Source organism: Coptis chinensis, chromosome 6 (genome assembly GCF_015680905.1).
Source record: "Coptis chinensis isolate HL-2020 chromosome 6, ASM1568090v1, whole genome shotgun sequence".
Classification (NCBI taxonomy): Eukaryota; Viridiplantae; Streptophyta; class Magnoliopsida; order Ranunculales; family Ranunculaceae; genus Coptis; species Coptis chinensis.
The window spans coordinates 82,990,199-83,002,494 of NC_141461.1; the positions used below are offsets into that span (position 1 = coordinate 82,990,199).

General features: G+C 32.8%; 1 long non-coding RNA gene across 1 annotated transcript; it reads right to left on the reverse strand.

Annotated features, from left to right (window-relative positions):
* Nucleotides 1–3,900: 3,900 nt before the first annotated feature.
* Nucleotides 3,901–8,054, reverse strand: LOC147494880 (uncharacterized). The gene is made up of 3 exons (XR_015200215.1): nucleotides 7,706–8,054; nucleotides 4,793–4,923; nucleotides 3,901–4,127 (listed from the first exon to the last, which is right to left on the reverse strand). It is a non-coding gene; the product is annotated as an uncharacterized LOC147494880 (long non-coding RNA).
* Nucleotides 8,055–12,296: the final 4,242 nt, after the last annotated feature.

Here is a 12,296-nt window from a genome sequence, read left to right on the forward strand (position 1 = left end):
CGAAGTCTACTATTTTACTTTTTCAGTTAAACCAATTATGAATGTATGCTTCCAAGAAGCTTTTAGGGAAGTCAGTTTAATAATGAGTCCAATTAGCATTGATGGATCTGCAAAATAGCGACAATAGACTCTGTTGCTTACTTACTTACTTACACATGACCTTTTAATAGGGTACTTGCAACTTCCTTAGAATTAGTTGAATTAAAGGTAGAATTTGGCAATTTTTAAGGTTATTGAAGCTGTAGAAATATTTCTGGTTGTGTTAAACTTATTGATTTACTGATAGGCGGTAATATTCTATGATGGCCTCATCAGCTCAGCATTGCACAATGGTCCTTAAGTAGATGGTTATGGTGTTGTCTTCTAATTTAGGATTTTGGATAGACAATAGGCATTGATTTTATCACTATTTTGTCAAATGCATTAGTTGTATAATTTGTATGGAGTTGGTGTACATTCACAAAATTTATTTTTTATATCTATTCGTTCCAAATCTTAATATTGTATTAGTAAACTGGAAACATTACTACTTGCAGAACCGATGAATCCTAAAGATTGTTGTGCCTATAATTCACAATCAAAACAAGAATCTTTGTAGGCATTTCGTGTTTCACGTGTGATTTGAAAGCTAAGGATTGATTACAATTATTTAATAAAACGTTGGACAACCTTCAGAACCTCCAATCAGTCTCGAGCTGCCTCCCTTGATAGCCAACGGAGCGTGAAGCCCAATCAACCTTCAGAACCCAACTATTTAGAATTTTAATTGTGCTGCATTTCTCATAGTTTACATAGTTATTTGGCACGGACACTCTTATTTTCATCGAGCTGCTTACTTATCAATTTTTATTTTTCGATTCTGTAGGGAAATTTTCTATTATTGGACACTTCTATTTTCATCAAGCTGCCCATTTATCAATTTTTTTCTATCAAATAAATAATAAATAGATGTGGAATTTTAAATCACATTATATCTGATATTTCTTTATGGAATCCGTGCCTTAACTAGTGGTAAACATATCAACGCTAATGTGACCATATGCATGTGCTTGGCTGTGGTGGTAAAAGACAACAAATAGACCGGGCCACTAAAAACTAGCAGAGCGTGGCGTGCTACCCATTCTTAGTACAACTTGTTGCTGATTTACAATTATAGGTATAAGTTGGTCTCATATTTTGGATTTCCTCCCAAAACTCAGTGCTAAATGCAGTGATCACGAGTAGTCCAAAAGTGACATGGTCTCCCTCCATGTTACATGCAATCTGGACTTGCGACGAGATTGAAGTGATTATGAAATTGTTTAACTATTTAATGAGGTAAATACTAGCAGTTGAGGTTTATTTATTAGTGTCAGATAGAAAAGAATAAGTGGTGCACATCTTAATCATCTAGGGGGTGCTGAGACCAAAGTCCTAAAATCCTGCACAACAAACAAACCTTATTTTGTTTTACTTTTCTTAGATCATAATATTTCAAAATACGTATAAGATGCATACATATATTAGCTTCGTAATTAGGTAACTATGATTTAAAATATTGCAAAAGAAACACTGCCTTCACTATTTCATTAAAACTACCCCTAAATAAGTATGAGAACTTTAGTCAAGTTAGCAAATAAAAATCAAAATAATATTTTTATTTTTATTTTTTAAGAAAAAAAAAACAAAAAAAAAAAACACACTTTGATGAGATCTTAAATTGATGGACATTACGTGAAAATCTTGATCAGATCAACTCATGGTCGATCATTGCACACATGAAATAATATAACTCGTGCATCTATCGTCATTTTATAGAATCTGCACCCTATTACCCAAATGTAAAAATAAAATAAAAATGGTACTAAATGTTGTATGTAAACATGGCTAAGAAGCGTGCAATCTCATTCATCTACAATTCTTCCCGCTTATTTGCTAATAAATCGTGATGTAACTTGTGATTTGTGATTTTCATGTTAGATGCACAAATACACGAATGTCAGGTTACATTTTACACCATGGTGCAACCTGTACAATTTTTGCTATGGAGTTTATTTTGGACCTTTAGGTTGGCTAAGTGTCACCTTCTCAAATAGAGTGATGTGGACAAAGCTTATAACTTATATGAATACGGGTGATGCATCTAGCTTTTCTTGCTCAATCGCTATCGCTGCTTATGCTGTGTGTTATGAAAGAATGTGTGTTTATATTTATTAATGGAAAATTTGTTTATAGTGATTATATTTGTCTGTTTATTTGTTTAAATTACTAGGTATTACCCGTGCCTTCGGCACGGATGTTTTTATTGTGGCTACTCATTTAAATGATGGACTTCAAAAATATAATCTCAATATACTTTAATAGTTGCATAACTTCAATAGCAAAACAGTTGTAATAATTTAAGTGTAACTAAAATCAATTGCAAACTGCAAAAACTTGCACTATCCAAAACCAAGATGGCCTCCAAATATTATATAAATATAAAGATTTTAATACAAATGTTAGACTACCAATGACTCATTTGTTTCATTATTGTATCTTCTCATTCACTGAGGAACATAAAATCTTCCAAATTTGGAAAATGTATAGAAAATAACTTTGGTATTACATTAGTCCTCAAAACTTTTACAATCTTTTGCCAAAACAAAGTCCACTTGGATGATGCATGTGTGCCATAATTAACACCACCTCATCTAGCACTCTCATTCTCATTTGCAAAGAAAATGATCACATTTTTTTGTATTCAACTGGCAGGCTATTGTCATATTCATCTTTGAGAAATCAATCGACTTTTCTTTTCAGGGACCAACTTATGCATCAAGCTATTGACATGAAAAGTTATCAAAAAAAAGCCAAGACATATCATACGTGGTCAAAGTAATTTTTCATCATGTTATGCGCAAGAGGACAAAGTAAGGAACTAAAGAAAAAATCATATTGAAAGCACAAAGAAAATTATACAATGAAGCGCAAAAATTGCAATCAAGAAAACCTTGCAATATAAGGTTCATTCAATGTAAAGAGAATATAGCAACGATCTTATATAGCGATACGAATCTCAAAAGAAAACAAAACTTGACTAAAAGCTCCATGCCAGAAAAAATGCATTACACATTTGCATTTTTTTTTATGTATTTCTAAAGTCAGATATAAAGTGAGATGTACAATCTCGTAAAGACCATCTCGTAAGGACGGTAATAGAGTTCTAGCTAGGACTGATTCATTACTTCAAGGGAATTTGCCTGTGAGAGGCGAGGCAGAGTCAAGTAGTCGTAATTCCCTGAATGTTTCTCCAAGCTGAGGCTAGTCTACCCTTGATGATCGATTTCAGAGCTACCTGCAATTTCCTTGTAAATCCACTCAATGAAGGTCCTATTGCACCCCTCGTATATAGTATCCACCTTCATCAAATTGAATGTATTTCCCATAATGTTTCTTCAGATATTTCTTTTATAACGAATAATCATTTGAAAGACCAATTGTAACATTCGTAAATCAGTTGAGTTAGCCAGTAGTAATCAAACAGGGAAAGATATTCTATGCTAGCTATAGTTTGAGGTTTAATGATGAAGCAAAATGTGACCAAGCAATTTATAACCAAGATCATAGCAACTATACATCAAGTACACAACAATAGAACAAGTCTTCAGTTATGGGTTTAAAAAACCCATTTGTGAAAATTCAAATAATTAGCATTGAGTTATGAGTTGAGATTAGGAAGACTCAATTGTCCAAAGTTAGACTTTTCCTCTTAAGTTTCAACCAATAGGCAACTATTTGTAAGACAAACTACATCTTTCTTTCACAACTGAAGAACAATGAATCTTGTTAGCTATGAAGAAAAATCTATTTCCTATACCACCCACTATTTTACATGAGGTTGTTACTTGTAGCATGACCATCACATAATCAGGTCTACCATTTATCTATACAATAAGACACAACACTTAACATTATCATACATAATAAGAACATTTAAATGAAGTAAGAAAATAATCATCATAAACGAATAGTAACTACACAGAATACCTGAAACCAATGCAGCAATGCAAATTTAAGCAAGAATGAGAAAGCATCTCTTTTCATCCCTAGTTCATCTACCTCAAATGTTGTTGCTGCAAACTGACCTTAGATACAACTTTATCACTCTGAAAGTATATCAATAAAGAAAACCCACGTTAACCACTTGTGCTACATACATTATCAGTTTCAAGTTTATTGGTTAAATTATGTAAAACAAAAGAGCATGCCTTCAATTCCAATTTGACATAAGTTTCAGTAAGTGCTAAATGCCATTATATTTTCACATTATTTCACCGAAGTATGTTAAGCAAAACAGACATTAGCAAACCAAAAATATGTGATGATAGAATACTCACTTAAAAGTAGAAATTTAAGAACACACAACAGCACAAAGCCAAAGAAACGGTTCAACTCCTAGTTCCATTAGTACTGCAGTTTTATTAATAACTTGGGACTTAAACCTTCCTTTCCTTTGGCCATTGGGAATAGTGATTCTTTCTCTTTGACCATAGTAGCTTCTTGCACGTACTGCATTGGATGAGATAATTAAGTAGCATTAACACTACCACCGAAATACCACCCAACCTCAGTTCAAGCAATGAAGCAAAAATAATACCAACTCATACCTTGTTACATACATTCAAACTATTTGAGCTAGTAGTTGTCCTTATTAGTGATCAAGGACTTTCATTCCGTTTTCAAACTTACATGCTCAAGCTTAAAATTTTAGTAGTGAAGCATATTCTAAACTTGGCCATTACTACTGAGCGGCACTCAAACTCCAACTCACCATTCAAATCAGCATAGTAGTAACCAACGGAGCAACAATTAGCCTAAATGTAACCACATCTGGAGTATGGACCAGGCATTTGGCCGTGTTCCTTCAACACGTCAATTTTCAATAGCGTCTAATCTGCGAACCTAAAATAAAATGGTAAAAAAATCAGGAACAATAATCATTTGCAAATCATCAAGGTGAATGTAGGCATGGGAAGAAATGTGTCAATAAATTTAACATGATTCTTAACTAACCAATGCCTAACTTGTATACATATATTCTTTTCACTTATCGATGTTAAGCCCAAATCAAATCCCTTCACACTGCTGTCAACTAAGAACAAATCTCACCAATGTAGATATTCAAATAAACCATACGCTAATTATGATTTCTAAAGCCAAATAGGGTATTGATATCTGCTAATTCATAGTTCCCATAAAGTAGCCATAAAATTTTCACCTATTCAATTCCTTACATAGTTTTATTCCCTACAATTCTCTAAACAATATTACTCTGTTTCCAAATACATGATCTTGTAGTCCAGGGTCAATGCTCATTACAACAATGCATATAAATGGCAATATAAAATTTTGGGCTAATTAGACTTACCCCCCCCCTCCATTTTCAAAAATATCAGTGATACCCCCCCCCCATTTGAGTGATCTAATGGTCAGATTTCTTCATCTGAAAAAAAAAAATCATCTCGTAACCGTTGGATCTTGCAATTGGGGGGGTATCACTAATATTTTTGAAAACGGGGGGGGGGGTAAGTCTAACTAACCCTAAAATTTCTTGCAAAAAAAGACCTAAGAATCATATTGATTATAATGTTACCATGCTAGGCCAAGGACAACACCTGATTAATATATGGTCAGTTCTACTCTAACATCTTCATATGTTTATTTGTTTAACCTCTTCTGTCTTGTGATAACTAATAGAGCGTACAAAAGATAAATACTAAATAAATCGAAGTACCGAAGCAATCATTAGACTGAATAATACTAGAAACATACGCTATACATACCATCAACAGTAACAAAGGATGATGGTTTAACTCGGATCATACTTTACTTGCTGCAAATCAAATACCGCAAAGTTTAACTATAATCTTGTAACTCCACCTACACTATCTTCCCTAAATGCTAAAAGTGGATACACCAATGCTAAAAGTCAATAGCTTGGACCAATTCTCCTCTCGTTGCTGGACTTAATGGCTCTTTTGTATTCGTAGCATGTCACTATTATTTTGCACCACATCAAATGACATATTGTCGGTCCTTTACATAATAGGTCTAAGCCTTTATGTTATTAGAACAAGCCTATAACTACACTAACTTTTTGGCTATTCCTTAGTCTTGTCTAAGATCCATTAGTCTTTACTAATCTACTGTTGTTATCTCAGCAGGTCGTGGCTCCGAATACACTTTATAATCCTCTCCTAGTAACAAAAACCGTTATGCCATGAAGGTTAGCCAGTGGAGTTATTGTGGTTAATAGTCCAACACACATTTTACAACCTGCTCCACAACGCTATCATCATCTCACTCATCAATCGGTCTACATTTTAAAGATTGATGGAATTGCTTGGTGTCTAAATCTTCTCAGATTCCTCTCTGACCATCCAACTAATCGACCGATGAACACAACCATGGACATGCATACTGACATCCAAATGGAGCTTTCATTATGCATAACATACATCTCACTGCAACTGGTATACTTAACTTTATTAACCACCATTAACAGAAACATATGAAGAACATCCTAGAAGATGATTCAAGGAGTAAAAAACAATCAACTATTATTGCATACAGTAGTGGAACTTAGTTTTAATATAAGATATACCATGTCGAACAAAAAAAAAATACAAAACACCCAGACACCAATGCAAATGACAACAAATAGATATTTCATCTTTTTGCAAATAGAAAGCAAATATCACAAATTCATGTAAATGGGAAAATCTCACATCCTATACAAAATTTAAAGAGAGAGAGAAGGGGGTGTTGAAAATGACATTGATATAATGTTCTTGTTGCTTAATCGAGCTAAAACAAAACAAAGATTCACATGGCATTGGCACACTCTTCTCCATTGAGTTATGCAATAAATAGCTCAAGAAATAAGATATAACACATTTTTATTAGGATAGTAATATTTAAATTTATATATATCTAATTCACCTTGGGAATATGGTCGTTCCTCAACCTTAGCAAGCAAATTAGCTAACATAACTAAGGGACTAAAATGCTTATCCCAAATCAACAAATATAAAGGTACAATAACCTTATTAGCCGCACCAGTCACAATAAATGTAGTAGCAAACACTGCCTACATTGCTACAAAACCAAAGAAACTAATAAGCAAGTGAACTATTGAGCTACAAACAAAACCCTAAGTGCTCACTTGCATTGGCTTCCACCACGTGCTTTTCTATTTCTTTCAATACCAAGATAACCTATGTTACCCTTTGGAATATGCTGCTACGCTGCTTTGGAGCAAGTGGGTATCTCAATTTCAGTATGCTTACATATAACTTTAAAATGCTAAAATGAGTGTTATATATCTTTCATCTAAAAAAACATAAAGACTGAAAGTAAATATTGGTTGTAAGAAATAATTTTTTTTAATGTATAATACTTTTTTTTAACGGCCTGAAACGTTGTTGTAGAGGTCCAAGCCCACAAAACCTTTAATAATCTTTCCATATGCTACTTTGTGTTTTTGACCCTTTATCACAACCGTTACATTTCACAAATTATATATAATATCGAAAAAAAAAAACAACAACTAACATTTCACAAATTAAACTAAATAGTTATGAATTATTTTGTGGGCCTTTATTCCATTTTTAATTGGCATTTATACACATTAATGTGCTTTAAAAGTATACTAAAAAATGTTTCAAAACGATTCAGAGCGTACATCTATTCCAATCGAACACAAATTCCTGTGAAATCCCAACCACCATTTGTGGTTCAACTTTTATGGTCACCTTCCTTGCTCTAAATCCCCATCCTTGGATATCCTTACAAAAATGAAACGTTCTACAATGTCATGGAAAAAGAAATTGACAAATTAAGAACCAGAACATGAGATGTAATGTTGGTATTTTACTACCATACCATGAGATGTAATGTTGGTATCTTACTATCAATTGAAGTCTGGCTACATGTCCCTTATCTGAGCTAGTAATAGAGTTAAATTCATTAAAACTTACTAACCTTGATAGATAGAGCTAAATCAATTAAATGCCAGAGAAGCAGTCCTGATTCATCCTATGCAAAGCAAAACAATCAACATCAACAAACAAAAGAGACCACCAAAATTGGAATTAAACATTTAACGAACAATTAAATAATTGCGAACCTTTAGAGAGTAATTTGGGAATACGACTAACTTAATTGTAAATCTCTACTTGGATTAAACAAATGAAATGGAAATGGAAATGCAAGAAAAACCTTCATAGAATCGGATCTTTGATTGAGGCATGAGAGATGATTAGTAAAGGAGACAAAGAGGTTTATTGGTATTACTAGGGCTGTCCACAAATAACCGAAAACCAAAAAACCAAACCAAACCGGACCGAACCGGCTGGTTTTTTCGGTTTCTAATATAACCGGTTTGGTTTTCGGTTCTCAATACTAAGAACCGACTATTTTTGTGCGGTTTTCGGTTTCATACCTCGATTAACCGTTATAAACCGAACCGAACCGAAATTAATCTTATTTTACATTATTAAATTTGTCTCTTTTTGACTGCCCATAAATGTTGACTTACTAAACTTAGTCAGCACATCAACTTGGACACCCAACTCTTAACTTTACCTAAGAACACCTACATATGCATGGGCCAATATTCTTTGATGGGCATATGCGTTGAATATGGGACTAAAGTAAAATGGTAAGAGTTTCACCTTCAAGAAACTCTCTCTTTCACCTTGCACACTCCTACATCCCTCCTCTCTCTAGCTCAAAAGCATTTTGATTTATAAAATAATCCAAAATGAAGACATGAAGAATTCTAAAAGTTTTAGAAGTATTTAAAACAAACTTCTCAAATTCTAACAATGACCCACTTCACAAAACTATGATTCCAACTCATCAACCATTAAAACTTGGTTAGAAATGAAAAGTGAAGGAGAAAACTCCATAGTTACTATTTCATATGAAACGTAGATTAGAGCATGGATTGAGCAATTAACTTTTAAGTCGTCTCATGTTCATAAAATTGAATTGAATGAAACTATACCAAAACTCAAAAACTTGACAAACTATTAACATTACCAACCAAAGTGATGAGAATGGACTATGTGCTTGGAATTAGATATAATGAAAAAAGAAACAGTAGAAGTTATGTGAGATTGGGAAAAACAATGGTGTATTAAAAGAAAGAAAGAAATGGGTGTTGGGTTAGAAATTGGTGGGTTGCAATTTGGTGAAGAAGAGAAAGTGATAATGGCAAGTTGGAACAACAAACTGTTTTAGTCCCATATTGCTTAAAAAAGCCAAAAGTAACGCTAAAAGGAAGTTACAAATAGAGTAGCTGAGGCATGGGCCTCAACAGGTGCTCTGGATGGCTCCATTTTGAGGGTCCATCGGTGGGCCGCTGACTAATTGTTAAAAGTTGTTGTCAAAGTCTAAAAACTGAAAGTTATAACCGAATCGAACCGAATTTCGGTTTGGTTTTTAATCGGTTTTAGTGACTTGTCAGTTCGGTTTCGGTTGCTATTTTATAGAACCGATCAATTCAGTTCGGGCCAAGTTTTCATTATAAACCGGACCGAACCGAACCGTGAACACCCCTAGGTATTACAAACGCTTCTGATTCTATTCTCAACAATACATTAATTCCTATGTAGAAAATAATAGTAGGAGTTTCTTTTTTCCGATAATATTATAATAATGCTAGGAGGTTTATTGAATACTTTATTAGTGATTAAAGATCAATGGTTTATTAATGATTTATGGTGGGCGCTATTTGAGTGATTAAGAATAAAGCCAGCCATAAAAAAACAAGTGACTACAGTTGTTTGGGTTGGCAAACGTTTTAACTTTTAAGCGTAAAGAGATAATACATAAGCAGAAAGAAATGGCGTCAACAAAAAATAACAACCAGTGGAGTATTGGAGTTCGACAGTAAATTATGATCAACGGATCAAAGCTAAATTATAATAATTTAGGCATGACACATAAAGAAAACAATCTGACGTCAATATCCACTGTCAAACTCAACTGAAAACAAAAATACAAAATAAATGCATACACAGAGTAGATGAAAGAGCAGGGTGGTCTGTGACATTCTCATCACAATTCAGTTGTGAGCGAAATTACTGTTGGTTTTCGCATTCAAACCCAAAATTTTGAATCTTCATCCGCAAAGTTAAAAATTCGGAACAAATAAAAAATGTTAGTAAAACGTACAACTCAACCAAAAACCAATGTCCATGCTCTAACATCAAACAATAATCCAACAAATCTATTTACTCTGAAATTAGGAAAAAAAACACTAAAATCGTACCTCCTAAATAACCTTTCCGAAGATGATTAAAGATCAAGAACAAATTAGAAACACTAATGACGAGAGAGAGAGAGAGTGTGGAGGTGGTGTTTTATATGTGCTGGATAGCCTTAACAATATAGGAGAGTTAATAGCTAATGTTTAGTTGATAGAAGACGTAGAGATTGATCAAGACTTGATTGGTTTTCTGAAACTGATGGCGAGGTTTGGGGATTAAGCACCACCGCTGAAGCAAAAATATTTATAACATCATGCAAAAATTTAATTGTATGAAAAGTTTGCAATCTTCAATCTCCGTGCGTTACGTTTTACTTTTTTTTTTCATTTCTTTCCATAGTTATACCAAACCCAAAGCCCACGTGAAACTTGAGAATATCTTCACGCACAATTTTGAGATTAAATGAGAGAGTTAATTGCATTTACACGGCTCAAGATATTTAATACATATTGTATTACTATATTTGGTTGTATTTGGTAACCGAACTTTAAAGTAATTAATACCCATTTACCAAGAAATTAAGAAGTCAAAAGAGTTACTAATTCCCCTTACAAAAATTGGAAATGACGTTTCAAATTTATTAAATGGTGTAGAAATTCACATGTAGAAAGTTAATATAACTATTAATACAACATGTAGAAAGTTAATATAACTATTAATACAACCACTTTTTTGGGTAATTGATAACTATTTTTTGGTAACTGGAGTAATTGGTACTTTTATTACCAAATCAATCTTTTATTACAAAACATTTAATTCATTAAGTAACATTTTAAATGTCATTGAAGTTTCAAAACGTTCTAAGCCATACACGTGTCTATGCAAATCCCCATGCACATCTAACTCAGATTCCTACGAGATCTTGACCTCTCTTTGTCCTGCCATTGTGTTTTATTATAATAGATTAATGACATATTTTTATCGCGTTCAGTACTTCGATTGATGAAACTTGTACATTCTTTTACATATTTATTTACCTAATAAATAGTTAACATTGAAATTAGTGGTAATTAAATTTATACCTGTTCCATAACAAATATAATCATTACATCCACCATAACCTAGATTTACATCGTAAACATCAATCGAATTTGTAGGGGATCCATTTAATTTCCTTATATATATATAGTTTTATGAGTGTGTCCAAAATCACCCTAAAAACATTTATTGCCATTTGAAATATTATAATATAACTATAAAACCACTCTCATACCCCATAACTAACTAAAGTTTTTGCCATACAATAATCACTTCAATCCAATAATATATCCTAAATTCATTTGGGGTATTTCCAATAGAGGGGGGAAAAAAAACATCAACAATATACGGGCTTGTAATATTGTATTTACGAATTCAAAATAATTAGTTGTTGACTTGTAATCATGTTTATTGGAGTTATTGGTGAGAGAAATGTTGTTAGAGAGCGAGATAAATTATTGGAGAAGAATTCAAAAACATTTTTTATTTTTTTTAAAGAAAAAAGAATAAGTAAATAACTTATTTTGTTTTGGATACGTCTAATAATTAAAAAAAAAAAAATCTAAATATATCTTAAATAAATTTATTTATTTATTTTAAAAATCAGTTGAGCTCCCAATACTACCGATACTATCTAATAACATCATTCCTGGCACAGTGGCACATGACATCCTCAATGCCCAAGAGTATGAAATGTTGTCAGAACCAAACCCCGGTTGACTTAAGTCCACTAGTTGTTGCAAATATCTATACACCATAGGGGTGACTTCGGATCGGATCGGATTAACCTCCTTGAATTTTTCCAAATTTTTTTGACCCTAATATGCTAGCCAAATCCGATCCAATTTTTTTTCGATTCAAAATATATTTCCAATTTGAACTTTCGAAATTTCCAATAACTCGAAATTTTATACTTTGGTAAATTTTTCAAAATCTCTTTACTTTCAATTATTTTGGAATATCATTTGGTTTATTGTAGGGAGAGAAAACCATGTCCACAACACCAATGTACCAACAATA